General features: G+C 38.8%; 1 protein-coding gene and 1 long non-coding RNA gene across 4 annotated transcripts in view; both read left to right on the top strand.

Annotated features, from left to right (window-relative positions):
- Positions 1 to 19,839, top strand: part of LOC119030205 (myosin light chain 4-like) — a 451,755-nt gene that overhangs the window by 163,313 nt on the left and 268,603 nt on the right. The gene's annotated exons all lie outside the window — the stretch shown is intronic.
- Positions 8,759 to 17,328, top strand: LOC119030209. Its single transcript, XR_005078206.1, has 3 exons — positions 8,759 to 8,873; positions 12,124 to 12,212; positions 15,995 to 17,328. It is a non-coding gene; the product is annotated as an uncharacterized LOC119030209 (long non-coding RNA).

Genomic DNA, 19,839 nt, shown 5'->3' with positions numbered 1-19,839 from the left:
TAGAAAACAGTGCTTTGCCAAAAATAGGCTGTATAGTATATTAGCAGGTTCATTTGTCCATTATTTTCTACTTTGCAGTTTACAAGCAGTGTTTTATGTCGGATAATCAGTTTGTTTTTTCCAATTAGAAGTTACTTTGTTGAGTGGATGACTTTGATGTCACAGAGCTTCTTGTTTAGCTTAAAGGAAATTGAGTTTTTTTTTTTTTTTTTCCAAACTATATTTATTCTTTGTCGAGCAAGTTTACAGGGAGGGTCCCTCAAACTGCAACCTACAAAACACCGCTGCACAAATTAAAGACCTGTGAGGAGGAAGACGAAAGCATCAAACTGCTGGTAAATTGCACAGTTTTACCAAGAAATCCGTGGCTCACTGGAATTCTCTCGCAGGCCCCCTCTCCAGCTTCAAACAGACCAAACTGCCTCCTAAATGTCCTTCCACTGGTTGACAGGTTGGACTTTCAGATCATAGGCAGGATAAAAGCCCAGTTTGTTTGGGCTCCGGTTGCTCTCCCTCCCTGTTGTCCTTGCCTCCTGATGTATACTCTGTGTTGCTCACCAACCTCTGCTTTTATATTGAACTTTTCACACTTTGTTTCTGTCTTCTCTCTGCCAACAGAAGACTGTGCTCTGTGTGTCAGGAATGCTAGGATTCAAGGTCGTCTTTCTGCAAAAAAAAGAAAGAAAAATCCAACAACGGTTGTTTGTCTATTGTTCGTGTAAGATGTTATATTTCAGCTGTCTTGCTGTACACTCAGGAGATTGTGGCCTGCGTTTCTAGTACCACTAAGTGGATATTAGTTCATTATCACGGTGGCAATGTCGCTAAATGGTCTCCACTAACCTAGTTAATGGAATTATTGAAATAACATAAGGGTCTTATTTTGCAGACATGACAAGCAGCGTGTGTGCTTTTCAAAGAGGAAAGGGAGAGTCATTGTTCATATAAGCTGGTCACAATGATGTTTAAGACCCATAAAATTTGATTCCCACCAGAATTTACTCTGCACCTTGGAAACGTGCCAGTGCTGCACAGCTCGCTACTGTCACATCCCCACGGTTCCCACAAAAGATTTTTAAACCTTTTATCTATGCTGGTGTGTTTGTACCTATTTGCATTCCCTCCGAGCTGTACAGTCTCCCAGATTTTCCTTCCAGATAAAGAAATGTGCGTCATTAATCTCCCCTCGACTGACGGTTTCCCTCCCGCAATTTCTTTTTAATGCTCCATCATGCGCATCTGTCCAAGTTCCCGCTGGAGTTTGCTTTATCTGCACAGGGACACATGTTCTAAAGTCTTCTTTTCTCCAGTTGTCGGCACGGATAATATCGGCACATTGATTTCAAACAAAACATAGACATTTTCTCCTGTCTGAGTAGTTGGTAAGATGTGACCGAACCCTTGTGTAAGTAGCGTAGATTAAGTTATAATGAGCCATTGTTGGTTTGTTAGATAATGGCGGCATTGTGCAGGTTCGAGGGCAGAACTACATCTGCTTGAAATTATTCTTTTGTTGTCAGTGCTTTCAAATCTATGAAAACATTTTGTGCAATCATTGTATATATTGAAGGATGGGCTCCTGTGAGGTTTTTAAATTGATAAAGTGCAGTGTGTTTTCGATGTCGAGATGTGCACCTCTGGCAATCTCATGACTCATTTCTGGCGATGGACGACGGCTGATCCAAATCCCCGCGTCCCTGCCCACTGAAGGTCTGTCTAGGTTTAAAAGTCTTTTTTGCACCAAATGTACTCAACCTTGCTGTCTTCAGCATCAGAAGCTTACAACAATGCTAGCCGTCTAGCTATACTGACAAAGTTAAGCTAAGGAAAGGCAATCAACATGACCCAATTGAACAAAACTCACAGACAGAGGCCCTTGGAAAAGAAACACCAATGTAACTGAGCATCTTGTGCTCTCATCCAGAGGGCCTTTTAAAGCACGTTATGCGTTATCAGCGTTATGACGGTGCGGGGCTTTGCAGAGGACTGTCAGCCATCAGTAATAGATGGCGGCATTGTCTGTCAGCCCTACCCTAATACCTGTACGACAATAACAAGATGAGGGGTTGTGCAAGGCGGCCTGAACTTCAGGTCCGTCTCGCAAGGCTAATTAATTACTCATCAAATAAAAGAAGTCATTGCAACCGGCGCCTATTTGAAGGATGAATTACAAGACAGCTGTTGCCCTGTTCTTTCTGCCAAGTTGTGAATTAACTTTTAGAGTGCAGATTTTTGACATTTGTGAATTGATTTTGAATCGCAGGAGATAAGAATCGAGATTTTTACTCAAGTCATATTTTTTACCCACCCCTTTTTTCCTGCTATCATTGTCAAACTCCACATTTTGTATTTACCTTTTTTTTTTTTCCTTAAGTCAAAATGTAATCTTTTTCTTTGGTACAGCATCAGTGAAACTGAATAGGGATGTTCCAGGCACTTATGATAAGCCTGAGGGGGAAAATGAGTATTTGGCCTCACACATTGTATGCTTATCCAGAGGAAACTCATTGGTATGTCATGGCTGTATCCACCTCTCCTCCATTCAGAGGCACGGCACACAGTCACTACTTTTTTCAGGTATTTTGTCTGGCTCTGGATTAGCTCTGATCTTACAGCAATTACCCTTGGAAGTGTAACACAGCGTAGCATGCTCTCCTGAGGTCACGGGTAGGTTATGTGTCTTCGGACTGGTTAAGAGCATTGTCAAGGTGAGCAATGGGCAGGCTTAGATTTGCAGCCCTTTATGTTGTGGCGGGTTTGTGGTTGTATATGTGTTAGATCTTGGTACATTTTATTTTGTGCATCTTTGTCCTTTTATTGCGAGAAGTGGACTGTTTGCAGAGCTGTGAAAATTTCAAGCTGATTTGATTAAGATGCCACACTAATACCATTTAAGTAATGCAGCCATGCATAGACCCAATGGTGATAAAACAAGTGTCGGTGACTTACACGGATAGACATGTAGACATATCCTCCCACCATCTGTTTCACTGGATTACACATTCAGAGGGAGAATGAAAAACACATGTAACATGTCTCTTTTTAGTGTCACCTCGCCTAAATAAATAATCACACATCAAGCACCCTGGGAGAAACGGTGAGATCTGTAGCCGAGGCAACACGGTAGCTGCAGTCAAAAGGATGGAAGATGTGTGTGAAGTAAATACTATTTCTTTTTGCAATGGCATGTTATAATCTTCACGATTTGACAAGAGAAAAGATAATCTACACATAAATCAGTAATGAAAACAATCATTTATTTCAGTCAGAGTCCCTTGGTTGACATTAAGAAACCAACAACTTTTGTTTTTTAATTTTTTTCTTCATTGAAAACGTGTCGAGGGGCAAGGCTGCGTGTCTACCTGCTCCTTTGAGAAAATGTTCTCTCATCTCTGTGTGTACAAGATCCCCCAAAGGCGGCAACGCATCCATGTGTGACGGCCTGATTTGCGTCTGATAACCACGGCCAGAGGGTAAAGATGATAAACTGACACCACTCGTGTTGTCGCTGTGTACTCTATCTACTCCATCTATTTCTGCTCAGAGCTTTGAAGTCACAACTTTGATGATTACCTTTCTGGACAGTTGGGATTAAATGGTAGATGTTTTTTTGTTTTTTTTTCTTTTAGCATGTATTAACCTTTTCATGTCATTTTTATGAAGTTAATTCTCCAGTTCCTCTCTAAACTACTCCTCCGAGTTAGTTAGCTAGTCTCTTTATAGCCCACGTTGTGTTTTTTGGCTTCGTTGTAAAATGATACTAGAAACAATTAAGGGAACTATTAAGCATTATTACACAAGAGGGTGTAATTCAGGGATGCTTAGGGATTGCATCGCTGTTGTGCCACTAATGGGGGTAAAGCTCACTCTCGGGTGTAATATTGTGGGGCAATTAGCTCTCAAAACAAAAACGACTTTTTTTCTAAAAAAGAGGTCTAACTATTACCTGGAAAACAATCGGTCGTGTCAGTAGACTTCTATACGAAATAAAACTTCTAATGCCCCAGCAAGTAGACCAACCCATTTCTTAAACAATTTAGTAACACAGATGATTCCTAGTCTATTGAATCAGCTAGGCAGCCTGAGTTAATGCCAAAGCTCTCAAAAGATTGTGTGATTTCCCAAACTGAATTAATACCACAAACACAATCACAAAACTGCCTTGCTAGCTCAGTAGTGTTGTAACTAAGATATTGGTTGAAAACTTTTTTCCCCCCATTTACAGCTTAAGATATTACAGTACATCTAAAAATGTGTTTGTTTTGACATGTTTTAAGCTAGTAGCGCTGTGTCGCTGACTCACCAGCACAGCTAATTGAGGGTTTGGGAGTGTTTCACTGTGATCCCAGCATTTCCGATTACTCCCGAGCATTGTATAGTCCAAAAGGCAAAATCAATAGGGAAAAAAGTGTTTTTTCTCTAACAAAGAAATTTTGTTTTTATCGTTTGGTGTTCAACCATGTTCCAAGTTCACTCATGACAGAGGCATGCAATTGATTATAACCATTGATATGATAAAATATCTAATAAAATGGAAGAAAAAAAATCAAAGAAATGTTTCAGCAGTGTTTATTCCATATCATTACCAAATGTCTAAAAAGTCGTTGCTGCTCGTTAGATCATGTATGCGACTCACTGGACAGACATAAAGACATCACTTTTGGATCTTTTAACTTAATCTAAATCTGTAATTATTGTAATTAATGCCCTGGTCCATGATCATTGATTAGAACCGGTTATGCTAATTTGGAGCAGGAGGCAGAGCACATGATTACCAGTGGCATGGCCCACCTCAATCATCTAGCACACAGTAACATGCAATTACTGTTTGGCTCAAACATATGATTTATTTACACGTTATTGGCATTGTACATGTGATGTATGATGTCTGCAGTGGAGATTCTATGTAAATAAACAATTTTAAGCATTTTAAGCAAAAAAGATCATGTCTGTGTGGTATGGACCCAACCATCCATATCTGTTTTACTCTTAGTGTCTCCTCTGCTGGACAAACATATCAGAATACAAATAAACACAAATTAAGAACCATTTCCAAACTGATTTCATGCTCTTGTTACAGGTAGTTTGATGAGGTATACAGATATTTTGGTATGAGGAAACACGACAGATCATCCTATACGCTGTGTATGTGGTGTGCCTTCCACCCATTAGTGCAACAGTGTGATCACTGTTCCGTAACATGACCGCAATCAGGACAAATGCACTATTAACTCTGTAATGAGACAGCTCAACAAACAGAATTAATGGGTCCATTCAAAATGGCACTCTCCAGCAATCAACACTTAGTTAGGCTTGTAACTATGGCTGTCAGAATGCGGGAGAATGCCGTGCCTTCATAAAAGTGAGGAAGGGGAGCATGCAGATTGATTTTGTTGTTTTTTCTAACTTCCAGGCAACTTTGCAGCACACACTCAGACTGTGACTTGTGCAATATAAAATAATTCTGTAAAGTCTGTCAGCTGGGCAACAGAAAATTGGTCTCCATCGTGAAATTTGGTCTAAAAACCCAAACATTTGGAAACGGCAGTATTCTGGTGTAAAGTTTAATGAACCTCAGTTCTTTAATGTTCAACACTTATCAAGGGACCTTCATTTTCAAAGAGCCTCTTTGCTGATTTGCAACTTGAAACCTTCTGTCTCGATGAGAGGACAAAAACAACGCTGAACTCATTGTACTAGGAGCCCGCCATGGCCGCCCGTCTCCACTCTCAAGAAGTTGTTGTACAATGTGTGATCCTACGCTTAGCCTTCACGGTAAATACTGGCAACTTTCTCACCTCAATGTGTAATACTCAATGTTTTAGTGTTACATCTGTATTTGTTTCATTGTTGGTTGCAAAGTTTGTGTGTAAACAAGTGTCATGCTAGGGGAGCTGCACATTTGTTACAAGCTTTTAGCCAAATCTGGAACGATCTGTCAAATGGCAAAAAGCCTGCCGACATTTTCTGCATATAAAATGCTCCCCTACAAATGTTAAAATTAATCATTATGATGACTAAAAATACATGTTATTGACATTCACAATCATAGCAATTGTATATATTGTTCTTGATTTTTAAAATGAATAATGCTGTTTGACTTTAAGGTAGGACTTGGGACTCTACAAAATATATGTTCTCAAAATTAGAGAAAGTATATCATCTTAGATTGTTATATGGCATTAATGTTATATGCATAACAGTAAAGGGATGTAATTTTCTGAACACATTACTAGTGATTATTTAGTTAAAGTGACATCATTTTGGCTCAAAAATATTGCAATATTATTTAAAAGCAATATGGCCATCCTAAATTTAAGGTCATGGTGTTGGTTAGAAATCGATTGAGCCGTCACACGGTAACTCAAACCTAGGAGATGAAATTTGGATTAATTGTTACATCAGGTATGGAAAGTATCACATCTCACCATGAAACGTTGATGTTAATGTACTTATAATTAATAATCAGGATCCACACTTATCTTCAGTCTGTCACAGTTGCTGTAATAAAGAATAAAGACGAACATCAAAGATGAAGGCTTGAGACAACAGTGTATACGAACATACATAATGAAACTAATTAAAAGATTAAAGCCCCACTTTGCTTTTGTGTAACACACCACTTGTACATAAACATCAGGCCATTGATGTCTGGTAAACTAATGCAGATATAATGATAAGCGGAAAACAGTTGGTAATAAAACATTTGCCCTCTGAAACACAAACTTGTCACATTAAGTTATTTTTTTTTATTGGGTAGTTGCATCTACACTTTTGTTTGGATTCGGTGGATACTGTCAAAGCCAGACGACGCAACATTAATAAACTCTCCGACAACCCAGTGATGGATTTATTCCTTAGCTCATTCGCTATTACATCCACTGATCTAATGGGATTTTCCAGACTGACTATTATGATGAAGTAGGCAAATGATTGTCAGGATGTTGCCACTCATCAGTCATATTAATTGCATTTATATGTCATTATTACAGTCTCCTAATGGATGGTAGCTGCTTGCAGGCTGGCTCTCTCCTCCTTAACCTAATCGAGTTTGAGCCAATGTTTTCACTCTCCTGATGCAAACTGCAACTTGAGTGCTGTATTTTCTGGTGTCTCCATGAAAACCGTTGCTGCCTTTGCCTACTTAATGCTATTTGTCAGTAGATTTGAACAGGCTTCTTAGTTTTCAACCTATCGATCGGCGACTGTTAAAGGTTACATGGCTTAAGAAAGTCAACATCTAATATACAGGGATCAAAACAAACATATTTTTAGTGTATTGATTTCTTTTCCCACTGCAGTGATGCCTCCTTGCTTGAACAGTGAGGAGGGAAGATTTTTAAGTCATTTTCAGTTATGGCAATCTGACAATGAGATATCGCATACATTCACGAGGGCAGTGATGATTTGCTGAGAGGGTTACAGTGAGATAGAGAAGCATTCTTCAGACGGTCTGAGAGACTTATGAAACAAATTAGATCCGAGGAGTTATGCACTTAATCGTGAAACAATCAGGTCTTTTACAGTGAATCCTGTTATCTGAATCCTGAACAGTAATTCAAGGTTACAAATTGCACACCTCTGCACCCCCTGAATCTCTCAGTATGCCATTGTGCCTTTCAAAATGGCATGCTCATGTTGCTGATGGCCCTTAGCCTGTGCGAGTGACAGAAGCCTCTTGATTAGTCACGAGGCTGCATCCCTGCTAAGGTCAGGCTGATTTCTAATGATGTGTTGTGTGGTTTTATGGAGTCTTCCCATGAGTATTGGGTAGGCTACTGTAATAAGCTGTCACAGAGGCAGAGACGCCTATTAGAAGCCACTCGTAAATGTCCGTGTATCCTCCAGACTTGGAGGTGAAAGAGCCTCAATCATGTCACGATTGTGACATTTCATGGCAGCTTGTTTAGCTTGCAAATAATTAACCCTTTCAAGTCAAATGAGCTTGTGAAAATGGATTGGAAAGACCTTACAGGCATAGCCAGGGCCACTGGATCGACTTGTAAAACCACTTTACTTCTGACAGTTCTACATTTGCTGTCAGAAGACACCGTAGTCCAAAAAACCCTTTCAGTATGTGACAGGACTGAGTATGCCAGCGGGACCATTCATTTTCTTTGACTTTTCAGGGTTGGCTGCTTTACAATACATATACGCTGAAGTTCCAGAGGCCTTGTTTAAATTCACAGTTCTGTTTATGTTAATGTCCTTGATTAGTTTAGCTAATTTCTTCACTTGTGATGATTGTCTCTCGTTTGAAAACAAACACACATGGCTTACCAGCAAAACTGACTGACTGCTCAATGATCTCCCATGCAGCAGAGTACCAACCTCCTGTTTGATTTTTAGGTAGATAGATTGGATTATACTGTAGGAAGGAATACTAATATTCAGTGCCATGAGTAGATATTGTACGTACTTCCTCTATACTTATATTTGTGAAACAAAAATTCAAATGTTGAAATACAGACACACTGACACACAGTATGTCTCACATTCTGTAATTGTCATTTATTTGCAAGCCACCACACGATTGTCAGGATTTAGATTGCTGACACTAGATGTTGTCACTTTGGATCCATATTACTAAATGGAGACAAAAGGGCTATGCTCCCTGTCTGTTTAGCGTGCTATGTGTGTAATTACTCTCTATCTGCCTCATGGTGTTTACGTCCATATGACAAAACAGACCTTGTTGTCATATTTTTAGTCGCGGTACACCAGTTGACTGCTTTTAAGTGAGTCTTTGTTGTCATGACGACATTGCCATCAGCCCGAGGCGCGTGGCATTCAGAGCTGATTTCGGTTCCAGATTTTCTTTGATGGATGTGTTACCGTCAGTGCTGGATTTTGAATTAATCTTCAGAAAATTGGTGAGACTATTTTGCAGGTTATGTTTGTACAATGAATGTGAATGTATTTACTGTTACATTACTTAAATGAGCTCCACGCACATCTGATTGTTGCAGTCAGTGTGGGAAAGACAAAAAAGTCTCTAGATGGTTGCCACTGCTGTGCACGCAAATGTTAATATCAGTTTAATGCACACAACACCTTGGCACTGTATAAGACCCTTTTTTTCTATTCCTACTCATATGTTGGGTTCCCTTGTGTTAAAGCAAACACCAGTGGAACAGGTATTCCCACAAGGGAAGCTAAAATAAAGCCTTATGGTGCCTTGCTGTCTGGTAGGGTTTAATTTTTAGTGTCTCTTCATGTTTAAAAGCTTTGATTCCTATGACCTTCATTTATCCTTTTTAATAACTACCTCTCAAAATCATTATAATAATAAAGTACAGTACTCAGACCAGCACGTAATGTATTAAAAAGAGGCATTTACATACATTAAATGGGTCAGCATTCAGCGTGGTAATCAAGGAATGTTTTGCCAGCTTTTATGTATTTGATTGTTGATTGCTATGATTTACAGTTGAATGTTTTGTTCACTTTGTAGTTGTTTTATAGGACCGAAAAGCTCACCCAAAGCTAAGAGTAAGTTCCATCAAACTGGTCTTGTGGTCACTGGTCAGTGATTGCCAACATACTGGTTGGAATTGTATTGCAGTTATATCTGCTTTTTTACTTGTCACTGGGCCAAAACTATAACTTAATAGTAGGCCGCAGGCAAAAAGCAAGAATATGTGAGCCTAATTCTGCCAGTAAAATAAAAGAAGATTGATGAAAACTTCCCCTTGATGAAAAAAAAAGTTCCCAAGCTGACTGATAAGTACAAGATAAACACTGACTTAATATTTCATATTATGATTTTTTTTTATCTTTAAACATGAATGTTACATATGTTATATATCTATGTCATAATTATGAGTTTATGCTTCATATTTTTTTTATATCTCATAATTCTTGACATTATTTCATTATTTCAACTTGCTCGACTTTTTATTTGTTAATTATCAGTTATCATGGGCAAAATTTACATTTATGGAATACTGTCTTCATCAAGCTTAGTTTTTATCTTTTCTTTTGTAATCTTTAACTGGCTGAAATGTTCTCCCATACATATCTGCTGTATTATTAATATGCTAATTCTATTACAACCCAAAGTCCCCTTAAGTGGGTTATGAAAACATAATTAATAATTAGGGATCTTTCATTTTTAAAGGGCATAATAACTCATAAAAAAAATGAACAGCACAAACAATATTATAATGAGTATTATAATGTTTTTTTTTGTGTGTGTATGTGTGTGTACACTTTATTCATTGTACACCATTTTGATTTGAGTGTCTGAATTGTGAAGGTAATTACTGCACAAATTCCCACAGCAGAACAAAACAGGTTGTGTCCGTGGCACATACACTACTTTACGCTAACAATCACACAATGAAATACATGACACTGTATAGATTCCAAAGCAATGGTAGTGCGGCACTACACCATTCCAGTGATGAACATCCACTTCAGGTATTCCTAATCATTACATATGTCGCATGTATTCTTTCCCTTCTAAATTTTGATGTAAAAAGAGGCAGTGTCTGTATTGTTAGGCTCTGTTCTGTCTATATATGAGACTGCTTTTGGTTCCAAGTAAGAAAAAAGGAATGCCAATCCCCCACATCTACATTTGTAATGCCATATTTTGTGTATGTAACAGCTTTTCTTTCACACTCTACATGGCTCAAGGGCCGCTGCATAATTTAGTGGTCTGGAGTGGTGACCTCGTCCAAGTTGTGACATGGAGCATTTATTATACTCTTAGTTTTCTTCATATTTGTGTGGTCTTTGAGACCCTTCGTCTTTGTTCCTTAACAATTCACTTTTTCAAAAAGATGATTGATGACATCCAACAAAGACTCAGAAAAAAAATTAAATGTGATTCTGCATGGGTCCTTTTACTTTCTCTCCCCTGGAGATATAAATGCCTCCCAGAGGAGCATTTTCTTTCTATAATGTGTTAATTCAACTCAAGCTTTTTTAAAAAAAAGATTCTTCAAGGACTTTCCTTTGTTGGAGCAATTGCAAGTTGAAAACAAGTATGGCCTCTTCTCAAATAAGCAAACAAAATGGCAAAATAGCCATGGCTTCGTACAGTAATGTTAGGATCTATTTAGCACTGGCAACTCAAGAGCCATATTTTCTCAGCATTGGACAGTTCTGCCAACACATTTCATTTCAGCTCTGCTAAGCCATCCTGTCTCAAAGCATTCAAACACAGGAGTTTTCTAACACTCTGTAGTAGATGCAGTTTCAGCACTGGAGAGCTCCTTCACTGCACTTCTCCGCTCTCAATTTCCCACAGGCCCTGAAAAATGGCAGTTATTTAAGCCACAATTTAAAAAGAATAATCTAGACAGTTTCCTAATGAACAGGTACAGGCCCATATCAAACCTCCCCTTTTAAAGGGAAATGAGAATTTTTCAGCATCTCAACAACCTCTCAGCCCTTGTTGTTTTGATGTTTCAAAGGATATCTATCATGACAAGTATCATTAGATCTCAGCTGTATAACAACATATTTGTGGATGGACTAAAAAACAAGTTCTAAACAAGGTTGAATCTTATTTGAAGTAGGGGGACTATGAATGAAAAATAACACGTGGGGTTCCCCAAGGCTCTATTATCGGGCCTCTTATGTTCAACGTCTACATAAGAGGAAAACAGGAAATATTTGACCATGACAATACAGATGATGACATACAAATGTACAGTGTTGTGCCTGAATGCATTCAGTAAACAATCGTTCATGAACTCCTTGATATTTTGGGCGAACGTGAACTGAATGTACTGCAATTCTGCCTGATGAACGTTATTGTGAGCACGTTCATTCTTGCATTTGTGAACGCTGCTCTCTCACAGTTTAACTTCTTCTAGAGAGTGCCAGATTTCCTTCCAGGCGAAAATCTGGCTGAAACACACCATAAACAGGCCTTAATATGTAGCGGAAAAACACCCAATCTGGCAACACCAGCCATCACAGAGTCACACTGTTGCATGTGTCATCAAAATGCGAAGCATGGAGGCAAAAACAAATGAAGGCAGCAGCAGTACCTCAGACTCTGCCCCCACCATGGCATCTTTGTTTGATTACTTAAAACAGTTTTCTGAATAGATCAGTGATGATCCAGATGGGAAAATCTTACATTTTTGTGTAAACTTTGCCTGCCAGGTTTCAAGAAGCAACTCCATACATCAACGTCAACAGCAAACCTGGAATGGCACATTGAACTAAAGCACCCAGCTAGCCTTTCAAGGAAGGTATGAATGAATACAAACTCAAAAGACACGGCAGCAGTGAGCCAAAACAGATCCTCTACCACCCAAATTGTATTAACGGCGTACAGTAGCGGCACCGTTGTCAGGGACCTGCAGTTTTAGTGTTAAAACTGATAAAATAATTGCTGTCTGTGGTTCTATATGGGATGTGGCAATAATTTTGAAAATTAATAGCAACGCCGCTTCATATTGGAAAAAAAAAAGAACTATGAATTAGTTCATTTTTTGAACTATGAACTGAACTAGCTCCTGTAGAAAGTGAGCTTTCCCAGCAGTGCAAATTTATATAATGACAAAAAGTGAGTAAAAGCGTTCAACATCAATAATCATTTGAAAAAAAAACCTACATGTATTCCACTTCAACAAAGATAGACAGCAGAAAAAGTAATTCCTGTCCTGTACTTAAAGAAGAACAATTAAATGTTCATGCTCACCTTCAGACATTTAGAAACAAATCCTTATTCACATGATTATTCTACTTTCACATTAGGAATGTAACCAGAATATAATGGACTCAGCACAATTTAGAAAAAAAGCCTCAATGTGTTTATTTTCATTAGCCTTTTTAAACCTATAATACAAGTTTATTCTATTGGTTGTCCTATTCTATTATAGCTTATTTTAAAATGTAAACCCTTTGTGCTTGTGTATAACACTTTGAATTGCCTTGTTGTCAAAAAGTACTGTACAAATAAACTTGCCCTGCCTAGAGAAAAAGGAAAACAGAAATCATTCAAAGTCAGCACTTCTGACTGAACAGTTCATGTTTCACCTTGGAATATGATTATCAGGAGGAACAGACCGCAAGAAGAATAAAATGTAAATGGAGCTTTACATTTAATTCTTGCCTCTCAGATTATACAAGACTATGCAGCTCATAGAGATTTACAGTGGTTCTCATGTAGAAACAGAGTGTTTTAAAAGACTGGGTCTTTCATAGATACAAAAACCATGCATAATGGTTTCTCACTCTAAACCACAAAAAACATTGTTTCTCTCTGAAAAACAGCTTAGTATTTAAGGTTTTTTTCATTTTGCTTTCCCAGTTAATGAAATATTCCTCTACCAGACTACAGTGGAAGCTTTTTTCTTTTGCTTTGTTCAAAACAACTTTTCAAAAAGTAGAGTTTTCATTAGGGCTTCCAAAGAAAATGTTAATGAAAACTATTGACATTGGTGTTGGAAAAATCCTTCAGATTACTTTTTTTTCAATTTGTTGAGCAGCTCAAATAAATCCCCCTCACCTCAGTTGTGTTTGGTACTGGCACAAGTTTCTCCAAATAAAACCATCAGCATGACTTTATGCCACTAAAAGAGTAAGTATGTTTTGTTGTGATTTAGGTCAACTGACCCTTTAAGCTGTTCCTGCTCAGAGGATTTTGGTTATGCATTTGCCTTTTCTCAGGTTTATTTAAAACCTTAGTTTCTTTGTCCCTACCATCATGAAAAATGGGCCATGGACTATTTACTGTGTCATGGTTTTAGTATATTATCTCTCTCTCTCTGCCTCTTACACATTCTCAGTCACACACACACACACACACACACACACACACACACACACACACACACACACACACACACACACACACACACACACACACACACACACACACACACACACACACACACACACACCCCTACATTGCCAACAGTGGACTTGCATTCTACACCAACGGAGTGTGGACATCTGTTTCTGGTCATTTTGAACAAAACAAATACAGGATGGAAAACTGACATTTAAAAGTCGTTCCTGATTCTTTTTTTTTTTTTTTTCCAGTAAACTACCAAGAAGGGACTACCTATGAAAGACGGGGATTCCATGTACTTCACTGGAGTTGTCTGTACCAGCTTTTATATCTAATTGAAGTTTGTTTACTAAACAAACTTTCTTTGTTTCCTCAATGTTGATACAATCAAGTTTGATATCAATATTATTATTTTTTTCTGATACAAAAATACAAATACGATCATGGCCACTTAGGCTCTCTTTTTCATTCTCTCACCCTCATTCACACACACACACACACACACACACACACACACACACACACACACACACACACACACACACACACACACACACTGTAGGACTATATACATTTTTTTTTCTGATTAGCTGTATGTTTTTAGGCATTTTGTTGCGTTTGGGGAGACAGAGCGAGGATGCCTGGGAGGTGTGGGGTTGGGTTAGGTTTTTCGAGTCATACAAAATTTTGAATAACAATTTACTTTTTTTTTGTTGTTGTTGTTGACTTAGTTTACTGCTTCTCACACTCTCCAATACATGACAAGGTTAATGCAGTGGATGTAGTACCTGTCACTACCGTGGAGTGGTTCCGCATTATCTGGAGGGATTTTGGCAGTCTAATTTGACTGCAAAAACAATTGCTCAAAAGATGGATTATCTCCTGACGGAGACCTTCATCATGTGGAGCATCTGGAAAATACTGAGCATCTATTAATGCTGATGCATATTTATTTTCTTTTTTTTCCCTTTTTCAGCCCACTCTGTGCAGCCTAGCAATTCTATGATGATTCTGCAATAAGTTGGCACATTAGCAGCAGGAAACATTATGGATCGTTAATTGTAGACGTGCTTTTGAGAGACTTGTTTGGGGAATTGCATGTGAAAACCATTACAGCTTTCATATCCTACACTGTTTATCTGATGCATTCTGTGATTATTAGAATGCAGCAGCTCAAGGCCTACATCAGGAAAACATCTGCAGCTCCCAGTGTACTGTAGGGCTTTGGATATACAATAGAAGGAGCATACATTACGCACTGAATTGGTTTCCAGGCTGTTAGTGGACCTGACTTGGCACATTCATTACCTACAGTCTGCGTTATCAAGGAAGCAGTTTAACCCTCTGCACACTTCTGTGTGTATCTCCAGCTTCTATTAAAGAGCCCTCCTTTGGCTGAATGTACTTTTAATCTTCTTCGGTCTTAAAAAAAAAAAACAGCTAGATAATGCAGGAAGCGATGGCGTTGAATCCATCACTGTGTAAAAGGTTTAGTTACATTCAGGGGGAAAAAAAAATGTTCATGAGGAAATGTGGTGTTGAGGAACTTATATGCAGTCTTTCTGGATGTCAACTGAATGAAAATTTAGTTTAGTTTTAGTTCTTGGAGGCGGCAACATGGAGTGCAGAGCAGAAGGAGAGGGGACACAGCCAAAAAAATCACTAGAGCCAAAGGGAGGATAATCCAAGTGGTCAACACCCACTTAAGTAGGCTGGAGCAGTACAGTGTATCTGTGTGCATTTTTTTTTAATCGGCATTACCCATTTAAAGTAAATGCTATTACCAGTTTAAAATAAAAAAAGTTACTAACCATGTCCGAACATATCTTTCATCGCTGTGAGAAATACTTTCAGGCACACATTTATCTTACCTCGAGCTATTTCCAAAGGCGTACCTTGGAGGCATTTATCATAGAGATGGAAAAATGAATCTGTGTCATTGGCTGGGTTAAATCTGCGTGTGTTATATGTCTGCAGACACCTGGGGCCCGTCACACAAAGCAGGTAGGTGGATAACTTTTCTGGATTAAAGTCCGACCTCCCTCAAATCAGGATGTGGAGTGATGTAAAAGAGGTCATTCAGGTTTCGCTGTGCAGTTACTCAAACTCAATGATCCCCCTTGTGCGAGGTGCTTGTTTTTTTGGCAAGAAAAAAAAGCTGCATATGTGAGTATTTATACATGCATTTATTCTGTGAGCTTGTGGCTTATGGCGTCTGTGTCTCTTCCCTTGCAGTGTGTGCGTCTTAACAGTGTCTGCTGTCTGAAGGAAACAGAGCTGATAGCTAATGACATCTGACAGAGGCCGTCTGTTATGGTCATGTGATACTGTCTCAGAGCAGCAAAGGCCCTCTTAAGAGATGTGGTCTGACCATGAATCCATGCCAGAAATAGAAGACTGGCCACTATACAGGGTTCCCATACAGTAATTGAAAGTATTGTATTTGAATCTTTTGTTTGGAATTTGAAAGAAAAGAGTATGAAAAACGTTTTTGTTTCCAGACCTGCCTGTTTTTGAAATATGAAAATCATAATTTCTGCAAAAACAAATCGATCATTCAGGCAGAGTGTTTATCATAGCCTTCCGAACAAACACGATATTTACCCCTGTGTAAGAGTTTGCGGGCCAGACCGAGCTTGATGTTGTTGAAAACAAGGCAAGAAGTATGGAGTGAGACCGATCACACACACCTACGCAGAGCTGCCTCTACGCCTGTATGTCACAGCCTGCAAAACACCTCTTAGAGCTGTACCAGTTTGTGACCAAATTCATTTGAAAGAAAGTGTCATAAATGTTTCATTATAAATAATCAAATGATAATCCTGTCTGAACATTTAGGACTTATGCAGTGTTGTAGTTGTCAGAAAAGTGAACAGACCATCTTTTCTGCATGTTGTTGCGTGATCAATGGGAATCATTTTAACCATACAAGGTCAGGTGTCGATATTAAGGTCACAGGCAGAAATACCTGCGGTTAAAATGTCTGTGCCATATTTTATGTAAAAAAAAAAAAACAACGGGAGCTGAAAACCAGAATCTGTGAGCATAAGCATTCTATTCGTAACTTCCATGTTAAATCATCAGTAGCCAGGCATTTTAACAGTCATGACTACAGTTTGAGTGAACTACATTATATGGGCATTGAGACAGTGAGAATGCTTTGGAGAGGTGGTAACAGGGACAGAATCCTATTCCAGAGTGAAGCCCATTGGATATACTCAACAATCTGATTCCAAAGGGACTGAATGAGGTGATTTAATTTACTTGTTTCCTGTGATACTAATATGTACTATGTTATTTCTGTGAGACAGTTAATAGACCCTGTGAGGTCTTTGGCTCTCCATCAAAAGGATGCAGCGTTTCCTATCGGCATATATCTGTTGTGCAGTTTTGGATAACCTATAATTTGCGCAACTGTGTAGTTTTACTGTGATTTTGCCAAAACACAGGCTGAAGTAGTGCCTGAAAAGTCTACGTGGCAAGGATAAACAGTTTGATTGGAGTGCTGTTCATTATTTTGTATTGTTTAGTCACTACAAGACAGATTCAGCACCCTGCACTGAAGCTATATACATGAGCTGAGCATGTTGTCTCTTATTTGTATGACTGTACAATAAAAATGATAAATGATGCTTAATAAATGGTTTATAAAGCTTTTCATGGTTTATCATTGTTGAAATGACTAATAAGTCCTTTTAAATACATTACAATTTATTATTGATAATTGATCATCTTAAACATTTAGCTATTTTGAACTCAGATTTAACACCTAAGTTCAAAATAGCCAAATGTTCTAAATTGTTCTAAATTTGAGTCTGGGAATGTTTTGAATTTGGAAAATTTGAATCTACCAGTATGTCTTTTACATTTCTGGCTGTATTAGCCCATTGTGGGTAATAATAGTGTATAAAAATGATCTAACAGCACTTCTTACTTCAGAAGTAATCTAGATAAATGACTAAATCATGGTTCTTCTCTGTATCATGAAACACAGTATAAGCTCATATGTGCGTGAGTAGATAAAAATTATGTTCTCAAAGCAAGCATTTCCTGCATTCCCCTCAAGAACAGGAAAACAGACAGCGCATTGTTTGCCATTTCAACTTCAAATCATTTTTTTCTGGTCTGAAATGGTAGATATGAGTGTGTGAGATATGACTCATCGACTGTAGACACAACAGCTCCTCTCATGTGAACGTTGCAGGAAATGGAAGAGTTTAGATGTAAGCAGACAAGACATCGTTGGCTTTTAAGTGTATGACAAAATCAATCAATGCTCGTATCTAAAACGGGAATGCACGAGTACAAATTTCATTTCACATTGATAATAAGTCACAGACCATGCAAGCAAAAATCTAAGGATCAAGCCATCACATTGAATCATTATGCTTCATTGGATGTGCACAAATACGTACAAAAAAAACAAAAAACAAAACGCGCAGGGGGCACGGACAGTGTTTCGTCAACCCATCAATCACGTACGCCTACACCTCCTCATCTGAAAACTGCTTCAGCTCAGATATGAATCAATGTACCAGTCAAGTGAATCCAGGTGAGATAGAAATCCACTTACAGACCTCTGATCACAATCAAACCGCACGGAGGCAGGTTTACCTTAGCTTCAAAAAACACTGGGCCATGGCACAATGGGGGACAAGCGTGGAAGGGAAAGCAGCGGAGATTACATCTCAGACCCTGCAGGCTTCTCCGCGGGAGGTGCTAGCGGTGCTCAGGAAAGAACACATGGGGATGAATTCAGAGAACTAACGCAGAATGACAGAGGCAAGTATGTGGTCTAGGTTATATGAGTGGTGCTGGTGATCTTCCATGTGTGGCTGGCTGACTGATAAACGTGGTGCGTCAGGTTTGTTTGCGTGGGTGTAACAAAAAAAAAAAAAAAAAAAAAGATTTTCAGAGACTGTAAGCAAAAGTGATTTGACTGTTCACTGGCAGACCTGTTTGGATGTCTTCAGTAGATGCTGTTACATGAACGATCTCGCCCAAGTTATGAAGCCATCAAATGTAATTTTGTGCAATTAGGTACTTGACAGCACAGCACACCAGGGTAACCTTTTTTCAATGTGATCTTTACATGAAGGGTTATTAATGTCTCCTTTAACATGTTTTGGCTCTATTTGGATTTACTTAACTACACTCCAAAAGGTACAGTACATCTGTTTGAAAAAACATGCAATTATGTTGCTACAATAAAAAAACAAACTAATTGGAAACGATATGTTGCAGCACAGCACAGAACGTGGTGGGTGTCTAAAAAATGCAATACATCATCTGTCATCCCAAGTATGGCACTGACTTCATAGCCTAGAACTAGGCTTGTCCAAGTTGCAGGTGGGGCCTGGTGCATGCGGGAGACTTCTCTAGGAGACTGTTGGCCATGGAAAATAATTGATATCATGCTGCAATAGCAGACCAGAGCGGGATGGTAGAAACAGAGGCCAGACAAAGAATTGACACCTTAATAAGATCTCCTATTGTGGCTGAGTGACTCACTATTGGTGGACAGTTATTCTCTGCCACTTATTCTTTTCTTTTCCCTTGAGAAAGCCACAGAGATAGACACGAGATGATCTCCGGCATGTTACAAACAGACTGACACCTTGAGACGACAATTACAGAATACAGCACTGTTGACTGGGTGATCCAGCCCCTCTCCTTTTGAAAATATACTTTTTTTTAAGTGAGTGAGGGACAGGTGAAATGAGGGAGGTGTGTCCTTGTGATCTGGCATTGTCACCACCTATAGTTACCACCTTGATGTCCAAAGACATTCCATGATTGCACTTCACCTCTAACGCACATGCACATTTTGCTTTGTACGCACAACTCACGGAACATTTACACGCTCGCATTTCTGGGAACCTGTGGAGGTTATCTCAGCGATTCCCCGAGCTACCTGCTCAAAATACTCATTCATTCATCTCGAATTGGTGTTGAATTGCCTTTATACAACTCCACTCTGAGGCCGCTGTCTGCCACCCATTTCTTTAGGCAAAATTGTCAATGTAAGTCAGCACATTTAATATGAATGTCTATCCATTGCAGTCTGCAGGCAGGCTGTC

Source organism: Acanthopagrus latus, chromosome 12, assembly GCF_904848185.1.
Source record: "Acanthopagrus latus isolate v.2019 chromosome 12, fAcaLat1.1, whole genome shotgun sequence".
Taxonomy (NCBI): Eukaryota; Metazoa; Chordata; class Actinopteri; order Spariformes; family Sparidae; genus Acanthopagrus; species Acanthopagrus latus.
This window is presented reverse-complemented; position numbering and strand designations above follow the sequence as displayed.